Raw genomic sequence first — 20,186 nt, 5'->3', positions numbered from 1 at the left:
CATTAACTTATGTCACAAGTCTTGCTTTATTGCTGCATTGATTGTGATGCTTTCTAACACACTAACTTATACAGGATTAACAAAATTCTGTAAGTTTGTATCAAAGTTTAAAGTTCAAATTATTCCAAAGATTTATCTTTAACACTTTAAGTCTGTTACAGGCGATTAATTCCAAGGTCTGATTAACTGAAGTTGGCTCTTTAGAACGGGGATCTACTTGGGCAGTGAGGCGAGAAGCTCAGAAATAAACTTTTCCGGTTCTGGGATGTCAGACAGCAGTTCTGCAAGGAAATAAAGTCCAGGATAGTATATCATTAATTCAGGGACGTTAGAAAAGTACATAAAGAGAACTTTCTTAATGTGGAGGTCATGGCTAAATTCGTTAAGAAAGACGTGACTATTTGTGATCAAGGTTACACAGACGTATATGAGAACGATCCTTCGCAGTAAAGCACTATTTGAGCAATAGTGAAAATCAGACCTGAAAAAAATTTCAGGCCTGTACGGGACTCGAACCACTGACCTCTGCGATACTAGTGCAGCGCTCTACCAATTGAGCTAACAAGCCAACTGGGAGCAGGTCATCAAATTAATTCGATATAAACCCGTAGATGATAAATCAAACAACAACAAACATATGAAACATATGTGTGAACTGCGGTTATGAGACGTATATGAAAACGATCCTTCGCAGTAAAGCACTATTTGAGCAATAGTGAAAATCAGACCTGAAAAAAATTTCAGGCCTGTACGGGACTCGAACCACTGACCTCTGCGATACTAGTGCAGCGCTCTACCAATTGAGCTAACAAGCCAACTGGGAGCAGGTCATCAAATTAATTCGATATAAACCCGTAGATGATGAATCAAACAACAACAAACATATGAAACATATGTGTGAACTGCGGTTATGAGACGTATATGAGAACGATCCTTCGCAGTAAAGCACTATTTGAGCAATAGTGAAAATCAGACCTGAAAAAAATTTCAGGCCTGTACGGGACTCGAACCACTGACCTCTGCGATACTAGTGCAGCGCTCTACCAATTGAGCTAACAAGCCAACTGGGAGCAGGTCATCAAATTAATTCGATATAAACCCGTAGATGATGAATCAAACAACAACAAACATATGAAACATATGTGTGAGCTGCGGTTATGAGACGTATATGAGAACGATCCTTCGCAGTAAAGCACTATTTGAGCAATAGTGAAAATCAGACCTGAAAAAAAATTTCAGGCCCGTACAGGCCCGTACAGGCCTGAAATTTTTTTCAGATCTGATTTTCACTATTGCTCAAATAGTGCTTTACTGCGAAGGATCGTTCTCATATACGTCTCATAACCGCAGTTCACACATATGTTTCGTATGTTTGTTGTTGTTTGATTTATCATCTACGGGTTTATATCGAATTAATTTGATGACCTGCTCCCAGTTGGCTTGTTAGCTCAATTGGTAGAGCGCTGCACTAGTATCGCAGAGGTCAGTGGTTCGAGTCCCGTACAGGCCTGAAATTTTTTTCAGGTCTGATTTTCACTATTGCTCAAATAGTGCTTTACTGCGAAGGATCGTTCTCATATACGTCTCATAACCGCAGTTCACACATATGTTTCATATGTTTGTTGTTGTTTGATTTATCATCTACGGGTTTATATCGAATTAATTTGATGACCTGCTCCCAGTTGGCTTGTTAGCTCAATTGGTAGAGCGCTGCACTAGTATCGCAGAGGTCAGTGGTTCGAGTCCCGTACAGGCCTGAAATTTTTTTCAGGTCTGATTTTCACTATTGCTCAAATAGTGCTTTACTGCGAAGGATCGTTCTCATATACGTCTCATAACGGCAGTTCACACATATGTTTCATATGTTTGTTGTTGTTTAAGGTTACACAGGTAAATACGAAGTTGTACGAGATGGATACACTGAATGAGGATCAAAATGAATAAAATGACAGCGTAAGAATGTAGCATACACAGCGACAGTTATCATTCGACGAAGAATAGCTGTATATCGGTTTAAGGGTAAAAATCACGGTAAGATGATTTAAGGTAAATTTAACCGATAACTCGTTATATTTTGATCAAGGTTTGATTGTGTTGTCATCAATAATACAACTTCTCCGATTCGGAATAAAGCTATATTCTCTTTTTTTTTTGAAGCAGTTATGTCCTACTTCTTCTTGAGAATTATTTCAAGGTTCTTATAACTACTAAACACTACACAGTTTTCAGAATCGTTGCATATTCTCCTTTGGCAGCATAATGACTACATTAAGGTTTCAACTGAGGCCTAAGTCTACTGTATCAAATAGAAGCTTCCAAGCTTTGGCAGAATCTCTGGATGATGCCTAAACAGAAACCATTACAAGTTTTAATAATAATAATAATAATAATAATAATAAATCGATGCTTATAGGGCGCATTTCTCATCTCAATGCGCCTATAAGCATCTATTTTCAGAATATTTTGCACCAGCTTTATCACAACAGCAAGGCACATACCTGCGACATCAAACAACTCCATCAGTGACTCTGATGGTAAAAGATCCGTCTGATAAAAGGACAAAATCTGTAATATAAAACACATTTAACTGTCATCTTGCACTACAAAAAAAATGGAAACTATCGATAGGTACTTTTCTCACCTTGTCACCGCCCTTTAATAACACGGCTTCATCGTTGTTTCGTATGTAATCCAACATTCCTTGCGGCCATCCGTTATCATCCGCCGCCAAATGTTTCTAAGTAAAGGATAATACGAAACATGTGATGGGCCCGAAGAAAAAGCAACTTACTATTAGTTTGATATGTTTACCGTCATCGAAATAAACATAAAAAACTTCGCGAAAAGAAGATCAAACTAAGAGACCCAGCTCCCATATAGAGCCCGGCTCACACTAAAACCCAGGGTTGGCTATTTTCAGGTCTCCTGGGATTTTCTTCTCTGTCTGAGGATTCTGTTTCGGGCACTTCTGATTTCGGAAATCCCAGGAGAGCTGGGTTGACAATTTGCTCACGCAGAGAACCTAGAGGAACATCCAACCAACACGGATGAATAATCCTCTCTAGTTTTCTTCATTCCCCCTAATCGTATACACATGCTACACAAGTATTGATGACAGTCCATTTCATCAAGGAACTTGTATTTGCATCTATCGATTCGCCATCGGCTGGCATCGGGCAGCTATTGATTGATTCCTTTAATTGATTCTGATCCATTGGTTAGGCGTAGATTAGCGTATTCAGCCAACTCACCTTCAGCAGCTGATGAAGTCTATCGATAAGTACAAAGTACACGATATAGGGTCGGTACACAGAATACTCAGCCATGTTTACATTCGATATCCTGTATGACAAAATAAAGATGGACAAGTTAATACTCAGGCAAATAGGGCATGATCCAAACATTGTGTTGAGAGAATTTTAAGAAAGCTCTACCCACATCAGCGGGGATATAAAAGCCCTACATCCGTTTTTTGGGTAAAAAAAAACACCATCGCACAACGTAGTAAACGTGAACAACTAACAGAAACAGAGTAAACTGGCAGCTCATACTTAGATGTTCCCGAGGGATTTGTATGCCGAGCATGCGCAGTAACGAGAAGTCTTTTTAGGAAAGTGATCTTTGACTGATTCCAGTTTTCCAGCGAGTAAACAAACAGCGACAGTAAAGTTAGGTAAAGCGGACTGTCCACCTGAAATGACAAAAAGGAAAATAAACTTGAAATGACAAAAAGGAAAATAAACTTATCATTCACTGGCTTATCAAATTCAAATCACTTTGCAAGGAGGAATGAAAAGGTCCTCATCAGCGATGATAATGATAAATTTAGAAGCTTCTCAGAATAGGAAGGCATGTTATCCTTGCGCGATTTTAGGGTGGTTTAAAAATCTGTTGGGCATAAAGTTTTAAAGCCATTCATAGATTCTGATGTTTTATTCTGTAAGTGGCCTTAGCTGGGTATACACGTAAGAAACGCTGATCACAGCCGGGGCGATTGGGTGACTTACCTCGAACGACGATTCAATCCATTTTTCCACAGGCATGTCCAGGAAGGATTTCAAGGTTTTCTCCTCTCTACTCAACTGCCGCGTTCTGAGAGAGAAAGATGAAAGATGAAAAGTTATTTAATTCCAGGTTAAAAAAATATGCCAACACAGAATTAGCCGAGTCACCACCCCCCCCCTACTGCATCTCAAACACCACTCACTTCAGTCTTAGTGCAGCCGTACCCCTCCCCCCAAGGAGAAACGGACGGGAGAAGGGTACGGCTACAGGTAGACTAACCTCGCTCGTGCAAGCATTACAACTAACATGACAAGTTAAGGGCTCTTACGTGTTCAGAACGTAGAGTATCATGTGCATGGCATATGGTACAAATTTGATGTTTGAGTCTCGTCCTCCGCCAACAGTGTCCTCACTGAATGATTTTTCAAACGCAAAGCGCTGTAGCAACAGACGCAGATCGTGAATGGAAGCGTGATATGTCGGCTCCAGATGACCAGTGCACTCTTGAATGTAACTGTTGTGTCTGGAAAAAACAAAAGACTCGATCTAGAAATGGAAGACTCCAGTCATGGACACTACTGACACAGTAATGAAATTTAACATTGAATGGATTTCTTCCGTTCTTTCCTGAGCTTTTTATTTTTTTCATGGGGTGGGTGGTTCCTATAAAAGATCTACAAGCTCCTTTTAAAAAGCTGGACAATAAAGGGGGACAGAGGACTTACTTTTCTATTGTTTATTTTCTAAGAAATGTGTACACTTAATTACAGAGCTCAAACAAACTGAAGGGACACAGTTTGTGACAAGTAGTTTTGTTTTCGATTCTACTTTGAGATCTGAACACCACGAAAAATTACTGGTAATATTTCTAATATCATGAAAATCTATCAGGTCAATCTAATAAATTCTTGCGCTTGGAGAAACCTTAAGGTTGATTTAAACCAAAGCTGCAATTTGAGCGAAAACTTTCACTAAGGTCATCTATTATTTGCCCCTGACTTACTGTTCGACTATTCAGAACATGGACCGTTCTATGATCATTATATAGCGAAAAAGGCACACTCACCTTGCCAAGCAACTCGCAAACGCTGATTCAGAGACCTGGTAAGGAAACACAAAAGTTAAATTGTACAACTATCAGTGCAGGCTTCTTCTATCAAAAGGGATTCATTAACGACTCTGCCATGAGTTAATTCAAAGTCAGGAAACTATTCCATGAGATGAGCCTCATAAACTCAAATAAATTCGACAAATTACTATACGCTTTGAAAAGCTAAAACATGTTGAACTCCTACGACAGTTAGTAATTAGCATTCTGCTATTTTGAAATCATCGACCATAAGATTCTGTGGGATTAATTACCTGAGGACCCCAGATTGGTAAAAGACCATTGCACTTGGTGTTCGCATTCTGAAGGGCGGCGCTTTCCCACTCATCACGACCGCGAGCGAGTCTGTTAGCAAAAACAAACATCAAAGATTCACTTTGTTACAAAAATAAATAAATAAAACAGCCAAACAAACAATACAACAAGGCAATTACCTAAACGGCAATTCAGGAGACAAGATTGTTACAACACTTAAAAACATTTTTATGACTTCAAAATAACATTATAACATAACCAAAGTAAAGCGCGCGCTCTGATTGGTCAATTTAGCGTCCCCCATTTGCCCATGGGTGTACGCTGCTGACGTGAGCAAATGCAAAGACTATTTTTCCGCGCGCGCTTGTTTTTTTCTGGTCGCGTAAGATTTGTTAAATAAAAGGGAACTCTTTAGCTACAATGTATCAATGAGATGTTATAAAACAAATGGTAAACACCACAGCGTACACTATTGAGTTATGGATGCACTTTGGAGGTTTGCTAAGCACTCAAGAAGCTAGAGTCACTCTCGGCTATCGCCTCGAGCGACTCTTACGCTTCTTTCGTGCTTAGCAACCTCCCGCGTGCATCCATAACTCAATAGTGTACGCTGTGGTGTTTACCATTTGTTAATTGAAACAAATGACAGAAAGAAAATGATAAAGTATGAAAGACATAGACAGACAGACAATCAGACAGAATTAGAGAGGGAAAAGAACATTTTTTTCTTTTCAGACAAATGAATTTAAGATTTTACTCACCTCACAGCGGCCATGTGACAATCATAGTGCACGATATTGAAGTGACTTACTGTAGAATACCCCTGCGGATACAACAACAGAAACTAAACATACCAAAGATGTCACTAAATCTGGTAAAGCCATGCACGCAACCTGAATACCTTGCCCTGTAAAATAATACCACACTCGTCTAAACTGAAACCTCCAGTGTAGCTCATAATAATTACTCTCCTTAGAGAGCGGTTATCCGCACTTTTCTCCATCCTTGCCAGTCCGTATTTCTTTTTGCTCTTTTTCTAGAACTTGTAAAGTTCTTACTCGTAAACTTGTAAACTTCTTACTCGTAAACTTGTAAACTACCTTTCCTACCATCACTTCTTCCCTTGTTGACTGCTCTATAACTTCTAGCAAATAACTCTGAGTATAGCGAACAGCAAGACAAATTTAAACTCTGAAAAAAGAACAACAACTTTCCAACCAAATCCGCAGAGTTTTCTCACCTGTGTTTTTCGTTGTTTGTTTTCGAATTCCTCTAGTAGGCATCGTTTAGTGAATGTGTAGATACCGAGAACCTGTAAAAAGACTCCAAAGTTAAGCAGGGACAATTATTTTACATTGTGAAATGTTTCAATAGCTGAGCTGTCTATACTTCCATGTTTCAAGAACACATTTAGCCTGCAGTACAGGCGTCTTATTAGGCCGAGTTAACATTAAGAAGCGCGCGATCATTTATTCAACCGGCCATGTTTAATTTGGAGTTAGAATCGACAGTAGGGGAGGGGGCGGGAAGGGACGAAATTTTCACTCCCCCACCCTCACCCTCCCTATTCTTTAACTGTCACTCACCCCCTTGGTACGAATTTCTTTCCCTCCTCCCGGCTAAAATCAAAGATGACGGCCCTAATTTTCGCTGAGAAAATACTGAGCACTCGCTCGCCAGAATTACGTCTGCTTTGCAGGCTAGAAGATGTTCAAAGCAGAGCGCACGTGTCAAAGGTACAACAGACCTTTTGTGGATGATATTTGTATCCCTCGCGGCAAATACAACACGCAAGTCCGGACTCTTCCCGTAGTTCTTCCATCTCGCGAAGTAAATTTGACGGTTTGGCGATGATTTTTCCTCCAGAAGTTGTCTGAAAAATAATTGATACTCAATTAAAACAACAAAATTACAATCCATATTTTGGGGTTGCTTTGCTCTCAATATCCATGTATCCGTCACACCAGAGTTAATAGAGGTCCCCTCTATTAACTATGGTCACACACACAAAAAATTATATTCCAAAAAAGAAAAAACAAAAACAAAAACAAAAGGAGGAAAGCAACTGCTAAAACCTCTTGAAAAAAGTAGAAACCTGACGAGGAACCCTTGTATAGCACGAAGATCCCGATATAATCAGCAAATAAACTACTTAGAGTCGTAGGAATATACCTCACGACTAAGTCTAGGTTTATAAGTCGACCGAACAAGAGCAGTGGAATTTTGACGACAAACTTTAAGCAAAGGGCATTACCTCCAAAAGTAGAAGTCAAAAGGATTTTTTATTACCATTAAATTCAATGTCGCAACTCAAACTTAGCGGTCTATTTGCCAACCACTAAAGAGTATATTATATTCACCTGCATCCCAAGAGCTCCCAGCTGTTTTTCTCTCATGGCCATAGCGAGCTTCTTCTTTTCATTTCGAGTTGAGCGGCGAACTTCCTCCACCTGAGAAGAGTTTCACAAAGCAAGGTTAACCCAATGAATTCACACAAGTTAAAAAAAAAATCTTTCACCACTCTGCAGAGTAATACGCAATATACAGTAGTTGCTAGAGATGGTGACAGCGACAGACGTTCAGTTTCAAAGGTTCAGTTTCGAAAGCAGGGATTGCTGTTATGCTTGCCTTACTCTGATGCTCTGTGTGATTAGTCAATAAAAACATTACCTCTCTCTCTACTAAACAAATCAGATGTAAGACTTAAAACAGTCGCGACTTCGTCAGTTGCGTTTTTCCGCGCTTAAGATGACTTGAATTTCTTTAGGTCTTCAGCTTCAAAACATAAGACTCTTGTTCTGATTGAACGCTGTGGTTACCTTGATGCTGTATCTGTGACACCTGACCGAAAAGAACTCGATTTCTTTTTAATTACAGATACGATTTCACGTTTTCATGTACGGCCATTTGAAATAACATTTAACGAGTCCAAAGAGGAATGATAATAACCTTCTTTTCAACATCAGGATGCTCTCTTAGCGCTTCCATGAGGTTTTCTGCCAACGACCCAACTTTTTCTTCAGATGACACTTGCTCAAGGCGATGTATGGCTGGCACTGCTGTCTTGCCAACTAGAACCTTATTAAACAGAAAAGTTAACGTCTGTTACTAGAAATGACGATTTCAGATCTATTTTAGCTAACGCTCATAAGTTAAACAAAATCAAAATACAACACAAAAAAAAAGCTCTTATAATTTTGTACTTAAACACCATATAACACTTCGATAACTAACTACCTATTACGTCAAAACTGTTTACAAAAGTAGCAAAGGAAAGTCTAAAGATACGATGTTCGCTATTCTGCAATGCTAAGCAATGTTAGCTTTAGGGGTCGGCCAATTACAGAATCAATCACACAAAATGGAACAATCGTAAAAGGAGAAACAACAACACAAAATTAATGTCCGGCAGGAAAGAACTAAATTATGGCAACGATCAACACAGTTCCAAGAGGTGATTCACATGTAACATCAGTTCATCACCTTCCTAACCAATCAGACCACTGTACCTGAGTATTGGCGTGTCCCTTACAGAGACCAGACAAAAGTCGAAGAACGTAAGGAAGAGACGGTCGCGCAAGAAACTCTTTCCAAACATCAGCTTCAAGAAGATTTGCTTTGCTGTAGAACAAGGGAAAAATGAAAAAAAAAATGATGATATGAGCATCTGCTACACGCATCCACAGCCATTGTATTGTACGAGAGGACAAGATGTAAAATGTACACAGAGAATAATGAAGGGGGTGGGGGAGAGAGGGATAAAGGGAAAAAATTAACTAACTACTAAATCCTCCTTAGTGTCGATCATACAATTCCCTACCGTTGATTTCTGAGAGCTTGGTGGTTATCACGACCATATTCCTTTAATGATATAATGCATAATTCTTGCGGTTTGTTGAGGGCATTCGTTCTAAGCTTATTCGTGTAAGTAAAGAGTAAAAGAGAAATATTTAAGGCTTCAATCAGTTTGTCTTACGTTTTGAAGCTAAAGACCCAAAGGGAGAAGTCAATTAGCTGCCAGTACAACCTGCACATTATGAGTTAACAATTCTTCCTAGATGATTGTACACGAGGTAACACAGTAACATAAGCATGCCTTTTCTCCAAAGTATTCTCTATAAATTTCCTATAGGCATGACAAAGAGCATTTGTTCAACAGTCTAGGGCTTCTTAACCCTTGAACCCCTAGGAGCGACTAACATCTAATTTCTCCTTACAATATCACCCCTGAATCACACATTAAGGTCATGAGAATTTCGGAGATGATAACTCACTAAATAAGCTCTGGATTGTGAAACAAATTCTCCTTGCCGACACCTTTGGAAATGTAGAGAGAGCAGTATGGAGAATGTGCATACTGATGTCGAGAGGGGGAAGGGAAGAGGGTGCTCATCACCTGCATTGTCAAACCTTAAAGATTGGTTCAGTAATGATAAGGTACATGTCTTATGGTTAATGAACGAAGTCAGCGCAAACTCTGTTATTCTTCGTACCTAAAGGGCTTCTGAGGTGTTTGCTGTTCCAGGTATGTCATCGCTTTAGCAACAATTCCATTCTCAATGATCATATCCTTTAGCTTGAAGCCATTGTGATTGTTCTGCAAAAAAATAAAATTAGCAAGAAATATCAGAAGCTTTCTAAATGTTTAGAGGTCAAAAAGGGAAGCAACACTAACACAAAATAGGGGTAGACAATATTTAAGGTTACATATCAGAAAATACCCTGAAAAGAACACGGAGATTACGAATCGAACTAAATGTCTTTACTACCACATGAACATCAGAAAACAACAATATCAACAAAAAGAACTAATCAGACCCAGAGCTTCTCCAATCGGAATCCAGGGCACTTTGCATTTGGTCACCACATTCCAAAAAACATGGAAGGGTCCTAAGCTCGCTTGCAAAGCTTACCTCAATTTTGCTTGCTATACTGCAGAAACAGTCACAAAATAGAGTTTCGTCATTCGAGCGCTCTTGATCAAATCTATGCAAAAGAAGAAACAAATTAGAAGAACAGCGTGTCTTTTTCATTTTACATAAAACATTTCCCAGCACAATACATTGTATTTTACAAGCCAGACAAACTACCAGTGAACTTTCTTTGTGGCATCAAGAGTTCTTTCGGGTCAGGCAATACGGGAATCTGTCAGTTGAGACTATGAAGATTACACTTCCTGCCCACAGTTGGCTATGAACTTACTTCTCAAAGTCAAGATAAGGCAAGAAATGGTTGATCAGTGTCCTCATGTTCCCTTCATCTCCAAATGTCAAGAAGGGAATGATACGCATCATTGCTTGAAGCACACTGCTGTGCGTCCTCTGTGAAAGCAAAGGAACATTACATGACATCTGCGTTTAATTGCTTGGTAACATTGACATTGTTGAGACATCGTTGGGTAATGGAATTCAATAATCTGTGAGTTTGTGCGCAAGTATGACTTGGAAGGCTGGGTAATGACTGACAAGTCACCTTTGTCAACAACAGCTACGCTAAACTCAGGTAGCGTTTGGCAGTTTTAGTTTTGATATGAATCTACAGGATTGCAGTTCTGTCGAGAATCCCGCTGCTGATATCATCTATAAGCAGGAAAAGTGAATGCTACAGGAGCTCATGGCAAGTTCGCGTCTACTTAAATGTGTACCAACTTTTTGTGGGTCGTTAAATTTTCATGTATCCATACCATTGTTTAGGTTCATTGCCAATTCACCGGAGGATTTCATTTATAAGTGTGGGACCACTGTAGAAATCATTCCACCATATACACAGCCCTTAAATAATTAGATAAACCTCTTTTGTTCTGCTCTGCGTTCGCCCTTCAAGGGCTGGACGCTATTCAGGGTAACTTTTTAAAACAGGCGACGATAAGTAAAGAAGAGGGAGGGAGCTCAAAATGTCCAAAGTATATCGTACCACGTAGGGACTTGTAATTCTGTTCAGCAGCATGTCCAGCTGAGAGCCATCTCCCTCCTGGATGGGGATATCAGGTGTGGGAGTGCTGGTGGCTTCCTGCAGCACAGTCTCCATGATCCCTAGCACGTCCTCTGCGATGCTCGCACCACCTCCGGAATCAGCTTCCAGTCGAAGAGCCTGTGTCATAAATAGCAATTGCCTAACTAACTAATTTGATTATCAAGTTTTCTTGTGCTGTACTGATTCCTTTCGGATATGCGTCCATCGTGAGATTAATTTTCTCAGAAGGCATTCAAGCGAAGATCAGCTATGGAAGATAAGCACTGAGGAAACACCTCAGACTAACTTATGGTCCCTGGTGTTCTGATATTTTCAGTACACTAAGCAACAATCAGGTGACGAGTAGGAAAAACCCATCCTTTTTTCCATACCAATTAACAAGGAAAGTTATAGCAGCTTGAATTCTTAGTCAGATCTTGGGAATGAAAGATGAACGCAACTGTTTCTGAAGCTAAACCTGTTTCCATAAACACGGTGAGGAATCTGTCAAGTGTTGTCCTTCTTCACATTACTAAGTCGCAACACATTTGTAGAAATTAAACATATCTGACCATTAAACAAAGTTATATATGAAGTAGAACCACACCTGGTTTAGCGTTCCAAGAAGGACGTTGAGCGTGTTCAAAGTTGGGAGACACAGGTATTGCCTATTGACCTGGACGGAGACAGTGAATTTAGTCAGTTTTACAGCACACAAATACGTCATTATACACGTTTCATGAAAAGATCACTACGAAGCAATCAATAAGTTACCTTGAGTTTCACGCAATATCCCATGAGCGTCAGTATAACTGACACCAACTGTTTGCCACGTACAAGATCCTTAATACCACTTAACCTTCGAAAGAACGTAGCGGTAGCTGTTACTGACCAGTCAAATCACAACTAGCCACATTAATTACATCACTATGCATATTCTTCATACCGTTCTCTTCTACACATTTCCTAAGTTGCTGACAAGGAGAATTCGTTTAACAATCAAGAGCTTCTTTAGTTGGTGACCATGTCATTTATTCTCGTGACCTTATGTGTGGTTTAGGAGTTATATAGTAAGGTTAGCTCAATTGGTTAGAGCGCCGGATTGTGTTGTGCGGGAGGTCGAGGGTTCGAGTCCCGGCTGGACCAATACTCATGGTCTTAAAATAACTGAGGAGAATTTGCTACCTTTCTATAATATCAAGAAATGGATAGACATTCTAGCCTTCTCGGATAAGGACGAATAAACCGTAGACCCCGTCTCCTGCAGGGTCAGGGGTAGGAGACGTTAATTTTCCACGCACGAGATCAGTGTGTGGTGGATGTCCTCCTCTGGGGTGCGATAGGTGGGCACAGGGCTCCATTTAAACCAGCTATTTACTGAAGTGGGCTACCCTGTCTAAATTTTCGTAAAGAACTAAAAAGAATAATTTGATGCCAAGGACACTTAGGGGCCAAAGGGTAAAAAACATTTCCTGTCAAAAAACATTTCATAGATCGAAGCTTTTTGCATTCTCTTCACCTTCTTTACACAACCGTTTAGGTTTCTTTCAATTAAACAGGACGTTGAACTATCTCTAGAGACGAAGCCTAACTTGTATGTGTTTGGTAGTGCGAAAGCATGGCGCACGACCGGAAAGGATATTTAGGGGATTGTCAAACTACCCCACGGGACTATCAAATCAGTCCGTGGGAACATCAGTACTATATTATAAGGAGAATAAGACAACGCATCGTAAAGTTTTCTCAACAAGGGATAGCAAAGGATTTTTAGTGGATTGTCAAACTACCCCACGGGACTATCAAATCAGTCCGTGGGAATATCAGTACTATATTATAAGGAGAATAAGACAACGCATCGTAAAGTTTTCTCAACAAGGGATAGCAAAGGATTTTTAGGGGATTGTCAAACTACCCCACGGGACTATCAAATTAGTCCGTGGGAACATCAGTACTATATTATAAGGAGAATAAGACAACGCATCGTAAAGTTTTCTCAACAAGGGATAGCAAAGGATTTTAGGGGATTGTCAAACTACCCCACGGGACTATCAAATCAGTCCGTGGGAACATCAGTACTATATTATAAGGAGAATAAGACAACGCATCGTAAAGTTTTCTCAACAAGGGATAGCAAAGTTGACAATACCTGCTCAGCATGGCTTCAAGCCCACCAGATGTAGACATAATGGAGGCCATTTTATATACCTCTTCATCATCCAATTCCTCTTCTATAAACAAGACAGACAAAGTGATTAGAGAAATATTTCATCCTCGCAACAACTTTAGGTATAGAACACAACATTGGGTGAAAACTGACCCAACTGAGTAAACTTTAACTTACCCTTCTGAGTATCAAGATTCTCCACAAACTCTTCCGTGGCGTCTCCTAACAGACCTGTGAAGGACATAACACACACTTTACTTGTAAGATTTCTGGTCTGTAATCACCTTCATTCTCACTTACAATAACTAAGCAAAAACTAATTATAAATTTGAAGAGTGGCGCTGGTAAATAGAGACAACTCCTGAAGAAGAGAGGTATAAAACAAGATGAGCAGTATGGACACTTATAATCAGTGTTGACACCTTATCAATATTAACTCTCGAAATTTCTCGATACGCAAAAGTTGTCATTCGAGAAAATTTTGCACATCAGAGAACCAAATTCAGCAAATTAAAGAGGTTTTGAACGCAAAGCCACTCGGTGGAGTCTAGGCCTTAAAGATCCCTCGAACGGTGAAAAACGTTTCTCTCACAATATCAGTGCATTGTGAAGAAAGATAAGTAGGTTGGTAAAAACTCGAACAATCAGGCCCATCCAGCTTGGGCTTATCCCAGTTTCCACAGCACCAAGCAACCAAGAGTATTACTACTCCTTCCTGGATGGGAAGCCAGTCCATCGTAAGATGAACCCCCCCCCCCCCCCGTCACAATACCAGTGCATTGTGTAGGAAAGGTAGGTAGGTTAGTAAATCCTCGAGCCAAAAGGCCCATCCAGCCTGGGCTTATCCCGGTTTCCATAGCATGAAGCAACTTAGAGCATTACTATTCCCTCCTGGATGGGACGCTAGTCCATCGCAAGATTATTCGCCCTCGTCCTCCCCCCCTCCCCCAAGCATTTCATCAGGCTTCCCTGACAAATGAACCGAGTATGGTTTGAGTACATCAATGTTATATTTTAAAGAGATCAACACAAAAACGCTTTTTTTACCTCGCATTCGGTAGATAATCCGCATCGGTTCACCCTTAAAACAAGAATTTAAGAAGTTAGAATTAGTGAGGTATAAGGTAACGAGCATAACACCCTAAAATTTTAACAGGAAGATGAGGAACTGAGAAAAGATCCGAATCCATGTCCCACTAATCAAATACAAGTCAGACATTTCGGCAGTGAAACTCACAACACAGATATACCACATATCTATACACACCTCTCCTTCAGGACACCATATTTTCTTGTAGACGTCCTTTACAGGTAAATCCAGACTAATGATCTTACTGTTGACAAGCAGCTGAAACGAAAGATACAAATTAAAATTACTCATCAATCATATAATGTACTTGAATGATCGCGACAGATTTTTTCAAAAAACTGAGGAATGTTACCTCCATTCCGCTGTCATCCTCCAATAATGCCACCAATTCACAATCTAAGGTAACATAAATAGTTTTTTTTTATTACATATAATACCTCTACTCGTTTCTATTACAACTCACGAAGGGCTTCAGATTGGATAAGTTTACAATAATGGCATTTAGCTAAGAAACTTTTAATTCGATAAAAGTTATTTAGCTACCGGTGCATATCTTGTTCTTGACATCTCTCATGAGCGGACCCATACCAGGCTCATTACAGCTGTGGAGGAAGAGAGGGTGTAAAACCAAAGTGATGATATAAAAGCAAGCACTTAAGAAGGCATTTAGAGCGAGTGTTGAACAACCAAACGGCCAATTACAACAAAGCGATAACCGAGGATCCAATGAGAATTTAGTTACAAAAGGTGAACTGACGAAACGCGGGGAACCAAGAAACGATGGTTTTTAGTTTGGCATTGCATGGTTGAGAGGGTGGGGCGAGCGTTCTAGACCAATCACAAAACGGAGTGAACCAAAAACAGAGCAGTCCTTGATAGCAAATTTCAAGACGCCACTAAAAATTGCGTTTTAGCTTAAATATTGTTTTCGTTTCTTATCGCTGTAACTTCTCCAAGGGTTTGGGAATGTGGTAGGCGTCGAGACCAGCGATCAAGTTTGGCAATTATGTACCTACTAATCTAGATTAAAAGCTTAAGAGTTTATTTCTGGTCTTAATGTTTACTTTTCTTGTGTAATCACCCTGAAAATTGCTAATTTTCAACTCTTCACCACAGACCTGTAAGGATTTCCTTGCATGCGTCCTTAAAGGAAGTCCTCTTGTTGAGGATCTTTCTCCAGTGTAAGGAAGAACTCGCCAACATCATTCTCTTCCTTTTGAAAGAGGAATATAGAAATCAAATATCTGACACTAAATAAAAATGCTAACTCCAACATTGCATGTCACAGTTGAGCAAGGTCAAGTATTTTGGAAGGAGTTTTATCAGTCAGTACTCTCCAATAACTCGACAATTTTCTTTTGGGACGAGAAAAACGTTCTTAACTTTAGGGATTCAACAAAACTTTCCTTGCGAAAGATAGAAAAACGTACACGAACCCATCATAAACCACAGGAGAGAATGGATGGCTACGGTTATAGAAGATTGTCACGGACTGAAATTAGTGAACTTTAACCCTAGAACTCCCAGAAGTTATTAACAAGTAACTTCGCCTTGCAATTCCAGTGTTATCTTGCATACAGGTAATGAGAATAGACGAACCCATCAGCTAGAGGATGTTATGTGGATATCAGACCAAACTCTCCTCTTTTACTTTATAAGAACGCTATTGCATTCAGAAGTGAGAAATACTAATTGGATCTTGGAGCAGGGTTAAATGTCTAGGCTAACTGTTTAACTTTTCAAAACGTTCAACTTTTCAACTCAAGAGTAGCACTGGTAAAACTCTGGCAGTTGTAAAGTACTTACGGGAAAGATAAGACTGCAAAGTCGCTCAAAGATGAATACTGGAGTCCTGAGGTCATCCAGACCATACCTGATAACAAATATCAAATCATGTAAGAACACATTGCCATAAACTCCCTCCCTAGTTACGTTCGAAGAAGCATGTGCAAAAGTTGCCAATCTTTCTTAGAGGTGGATGGGCTGCGCATCGTTGAATCAAGAGAAAGAGTAACTAACATGATTGTCACAGTGATACTGTAGTAATTTTTCAAATTCTGTAAAATTTCCCAATTACGAAAGGTGCAAAATCAACAAACCTCTTCAGGGTTTCCACACAAATGGCCATGAAAGCCTTGGTTTCTGTCTCCGTACCTGAAAAAGATTAATTAAAAGTGTTATTTTCTCTTTTTGGGTTTTAGTGAAGAGAATAAGAGAGAGCTATCACCCATTACCATCAAATCACCACATCTTCATCGCTCATGTTCCCTGACTTTAAACAATTTTGCCAACTTCTTGAAGTGACAGTAAAGATCTTTTATAACATAACTGCAACGGTTAATGTTAAATTCCACTTACCAGTGGTCATTTCCTCCAATAATTCTAGTAGAATCTCTTGCGTCTCATCAATCAGTTTTGTGCGTTGGACAACCAATCTGAAAAGAAAAGAGAAATGAAATTATAGAACAGAACACCGAAAGAGGCAGTCAAAATTGAGCAGCTACCCCTTGTCTCCTACGTTAAATAAACAAGGTTACCTTCGCAAGGACAAGTAACCATTTAACGCTGTGGCTACCAATCGTCCTTTGAACTTTTGTTTGATCGTTTCATGTTCAAGGAAAGATGACATCAATTCTGTGAAGAAAAAAACGTACAATTAATCAAATCAGAAATCAAGTGAATGCTCTCTGAATGACTTAAAAGACACAGTACTACACTTCTGCTACAGCACTTTCCATGACCTGCTGGCCATTTCCTTACCAGCCAACATCTTCAACGCATATCCCTGAGACAGATCAGAACTGAGGGTGTACTGCTCCAGGTATGTCAAATGCTCTATTTCCTAGAAGCAAAAAGAATGACCTCCATTTTAGCAACTTTAGAGGAGAGAAGAAATGAAACAAAAAATTCTACCTTTGTTAACAGCTGACCAATTTGCAGCAGAGCTCCTTGCAGTGCCAAGTAAAATTTCCAGTAAGTAGGCTGAGTCAACCGCTGATACAACTGGAAGAATTCAGCCGCATTCTCTCCTGAAGTTCGAACCTCCTCCAGATAACTGTAAAACATGGTAATATTATTAAAAAAAAAAAGAAAAAAGAAACTTCTCGGGCGACATCACAAGCTAACGCTTCTCATAACAGTTGCCTGGTTTCATAAAATTAATTGAGCATGAACGCTGTAAATTCACCTTGGCCCATCAACATGCTTAGTATTTATCAGGACTATCCCATAGCAATCTTGGCTCTGAGTTGCAAAAAATGTTTTTTTCGTGTGCGACGGAGTACTCGCTGGTGAATCCTAACGCAGAAATAAAAAATGAGCAAGGCAAGCCCTTGGCAATCGAGTTAAGCAACCTTCCCGATTTGCAAAGTTTATTATCAAAACTCAAAAATTAATTACCTTGTGAGCAAGTCCAGCATATGCTGCTGTCGGCTGGGTATCTAAACAAGAACATTCAAATCATAACTTGGGTAGTGCGCTTCCTGGATTTGAAAGTAACATTCCGGCAGTAAAGCGTGATTATAGGTTACGAGAACGCTTACTGTAACACCAACGTAGTTTTTGAACTTAAACTTTAGATCCTATTTGGTAAAGGAAACTAAGACATTCGCAACAAACGGAATCAAAGTCGGGTGATCAAAACGAGATTTCCATGACTGCTTTTAGTTAAGATTATGGCCGGGTATCTGTATGGTAACCATGGATACAATTTGTGATGAGATTTAGAAACTTGATAATCGGCAGGGAAAGCCTGGACGTGCTCTCGCCAATAGCGGCCGTTTTTCGCTCCTACAACTATTTCACTACCAAAATATACTTCTTCGACGTAACACGACTCCATCCGACTTAAACCATGGTAATCTAGCTGCTGTTCGTTTTTCCCTACGCTACCAATTTCCCCTTTCCACTTTTGAATATTGTTTTTACTATTTGTACGTTTACCTGACACAAGGACTCTATCATAGTACAAGCCATCTCTCGAGCCGCCCTGTTAGATGGAGTGAACAGCACTTGTCTCAGCCACTCCTCCTCGCGCAGATCCTGCTCATCACTTGTTTCGTTCCTCTTGGTCCTCTCTTTCCATTTCCTGCCATACTTCTCCATCAAGTGTCGTTTTCGTGCTTCACTGCGGCTTTCCCCGGTTGTCACTTTGGATTTGGTGGGCGCCATGGCTTTCCAATGAGAATAAGTATGACTGGTATCTCCATCCATCCACTGCTTGGCTTTGATGCGCACGTCACTATAACCTTGAACAGAGCCCAACGATTTGCAATCTTTGTCCTTTACGAGGGGGGGAAAAGGTAAAAAACCGCTAAATGAACTACTACGTAAGCTTCAGCTCAAGGAGCTCACCTCATGGTTTAACAACCTTAAAAAACTACCCCATTTTTTCAGTGTATCATTTACCATCATTATCAATTATCGCTATATTCGACCACACTGGTTTTCTTCTGGTTCACTCTTACATGGTTGGTGTTTGTCCATCCATGGCTTTAGTGAACCTGTAGAAGCATTAACAGCTCGATATTGCTTGATGGAAAGATCGTTACATTTAATGTGATAGGTACAATTGCAGTTAGAAGACCGAATTGAGCGGTGGTTCACGGCGATAGTTCTTTGGCACGCCGGGCATTTAAGTTTGTCGCCAGGATTTCTTTCCACGTCTCCGGCTCTTAGGAGTAGAATACTATGGGCCGCTACAGAGTTAGAGTAGTATAATATCTTCCTGGGCAAAAAATTCCTTCGCCAGCACCGCTTTCGGCTAAGACCAGCCACAAAGTTGACATGGAAAGAAAGGCGCCCCAGGTCAGGTCGATTATGAAACAGAAAATCATCTGCCTCTCTCTGCTTTAAGGTGTAATTTTATCCAACGAAAGTATTTGTAAGTTTAAACAGCATAACATCCGAATCATTGATCTCGATCGTAGATGATGTGGGTATAAAGAACCACATAGACAGGACCAGCGAAGCAAAAACGTGGCCGGCCGCCATGATGGAAGAGTTCATGATACTGCAAAGATAAGAACTATAAAATTATTTAGTAAAACTAGCAAAAATGGTGGCTCATTATATATCTTACTATTGTACTGAGTCTTTGTTCTTTCGCCGATTTTCTTCGAATGGATAAAACTGATTACATGGTAAGTGAACTATTCTCAATTGGTCACCATTTTTGGAATAGCTTATGGTGTTACGAATTCTTATGCAGACCCTGATCGATCGTTTGATTTATTTGAACTACCTGCCATAATTTGGTGTAATTTATCTCAGATAATCTTGTTGAAACGAATTGAAGACAGAAACGATTAGCAACTGATATAATCCTGGCTACGAAATGCTAACACTTGGAGTGAAAATTTCTAAGCTCTGATCGCTCATTTTTTTGGTATGTTTAACAGTTAGTATCACAGTTATAACTCAGTTGATGTCACACAAAGGTGATATTGAGGTGGCACTTTAACAAAATACTTAGGAGAGACAAAGGACTCTGAGTTTTACTGATTTTCGTATTTTCTCAACGTCAAAGCTCGCATTACTGAACACCATCGACCTACACTAATATCAAAACTGACGTTAAAAAACTTGTTTATTAACTTGGGGAAGGAGACTCC

At 39.8% G+C, this 20,186-nt stretch overlaps 1 pseudogene across 1 annotated transcript; it reads right to left on the bottom strand.

Annotated features, from left to right (window-relative positions):
- Positions 1-7: 7 nt before the first annotated feature.
- On the bottom strand, positions 8-19,063 carry LOC148733117 (E3 ubiquitin-protein ligase UBR4-like; annotated as a pseudogene). Its single transcript, XR_016000372.1, has 37 exons — positions 19,041-19,063; positions 18,517-18,907; positions 17,974-18,014; positions 17,488-17,629; positions 17,335-17,416; positions 17,112-17,208; positions 16,933-17,009; positions 16,674-16,728; positions 16,381-16,447; positions 15,693-15,787; positions 15,118-15,176; positions 14,927-14,970; positions 14,752-14,832; positions 14,532-14,565; positions 13,662-13,715; positions 13,467-13,548; positions 12,095-12,179; positions 11,928-11,996; positions 11,282-11,458; positions 10,571-10,689; positions 10,282-10,354; positions 9,862-9,965; positions 8,878-8,989; positions 8,318-8,446; positions 7,729-7,818; positions 7,116-7,241; positions 6,609-6,680; positions 6,130-6,191; positions 5,368-5,458; positions 5,072-5,106; positions 4,334-4,528; positions 4,008-4,092; positions 3,552-3,691; positions 3,252-3,342; positions 2,642-2,737; positions 2,499-2,565; positions 8-281 (listed from the first exon to the last, which is right to left on the bottom strand). The product of XR_016000372.1 is annotated as an E3 ubiquitin-protein ligase UBR4-like (transcript).
- Positions 19,064-20,186: the final 1,123 nt, after the last annotated feature.

This window comes from Stylophora pistillata, chromosome 4 (genome assembly GCF_964205215.1).
Source record: "Stylophora pistillata chromosome 4, jaStyPist1.2, whole genome shotgun sequence".
Classification (NCBI taxonomy): domain Eukaryota; kingdom Metazoa; phylum Cnidaria; class Anthozoa; order Scleractinia; family Pocilloporidae; genus Stylophora; species Stylophora pistillata.
Note: the sequence above shows the minus strand (reverse complement) of the source record. Positions and strands in the feature narration are given on the sequence as shown.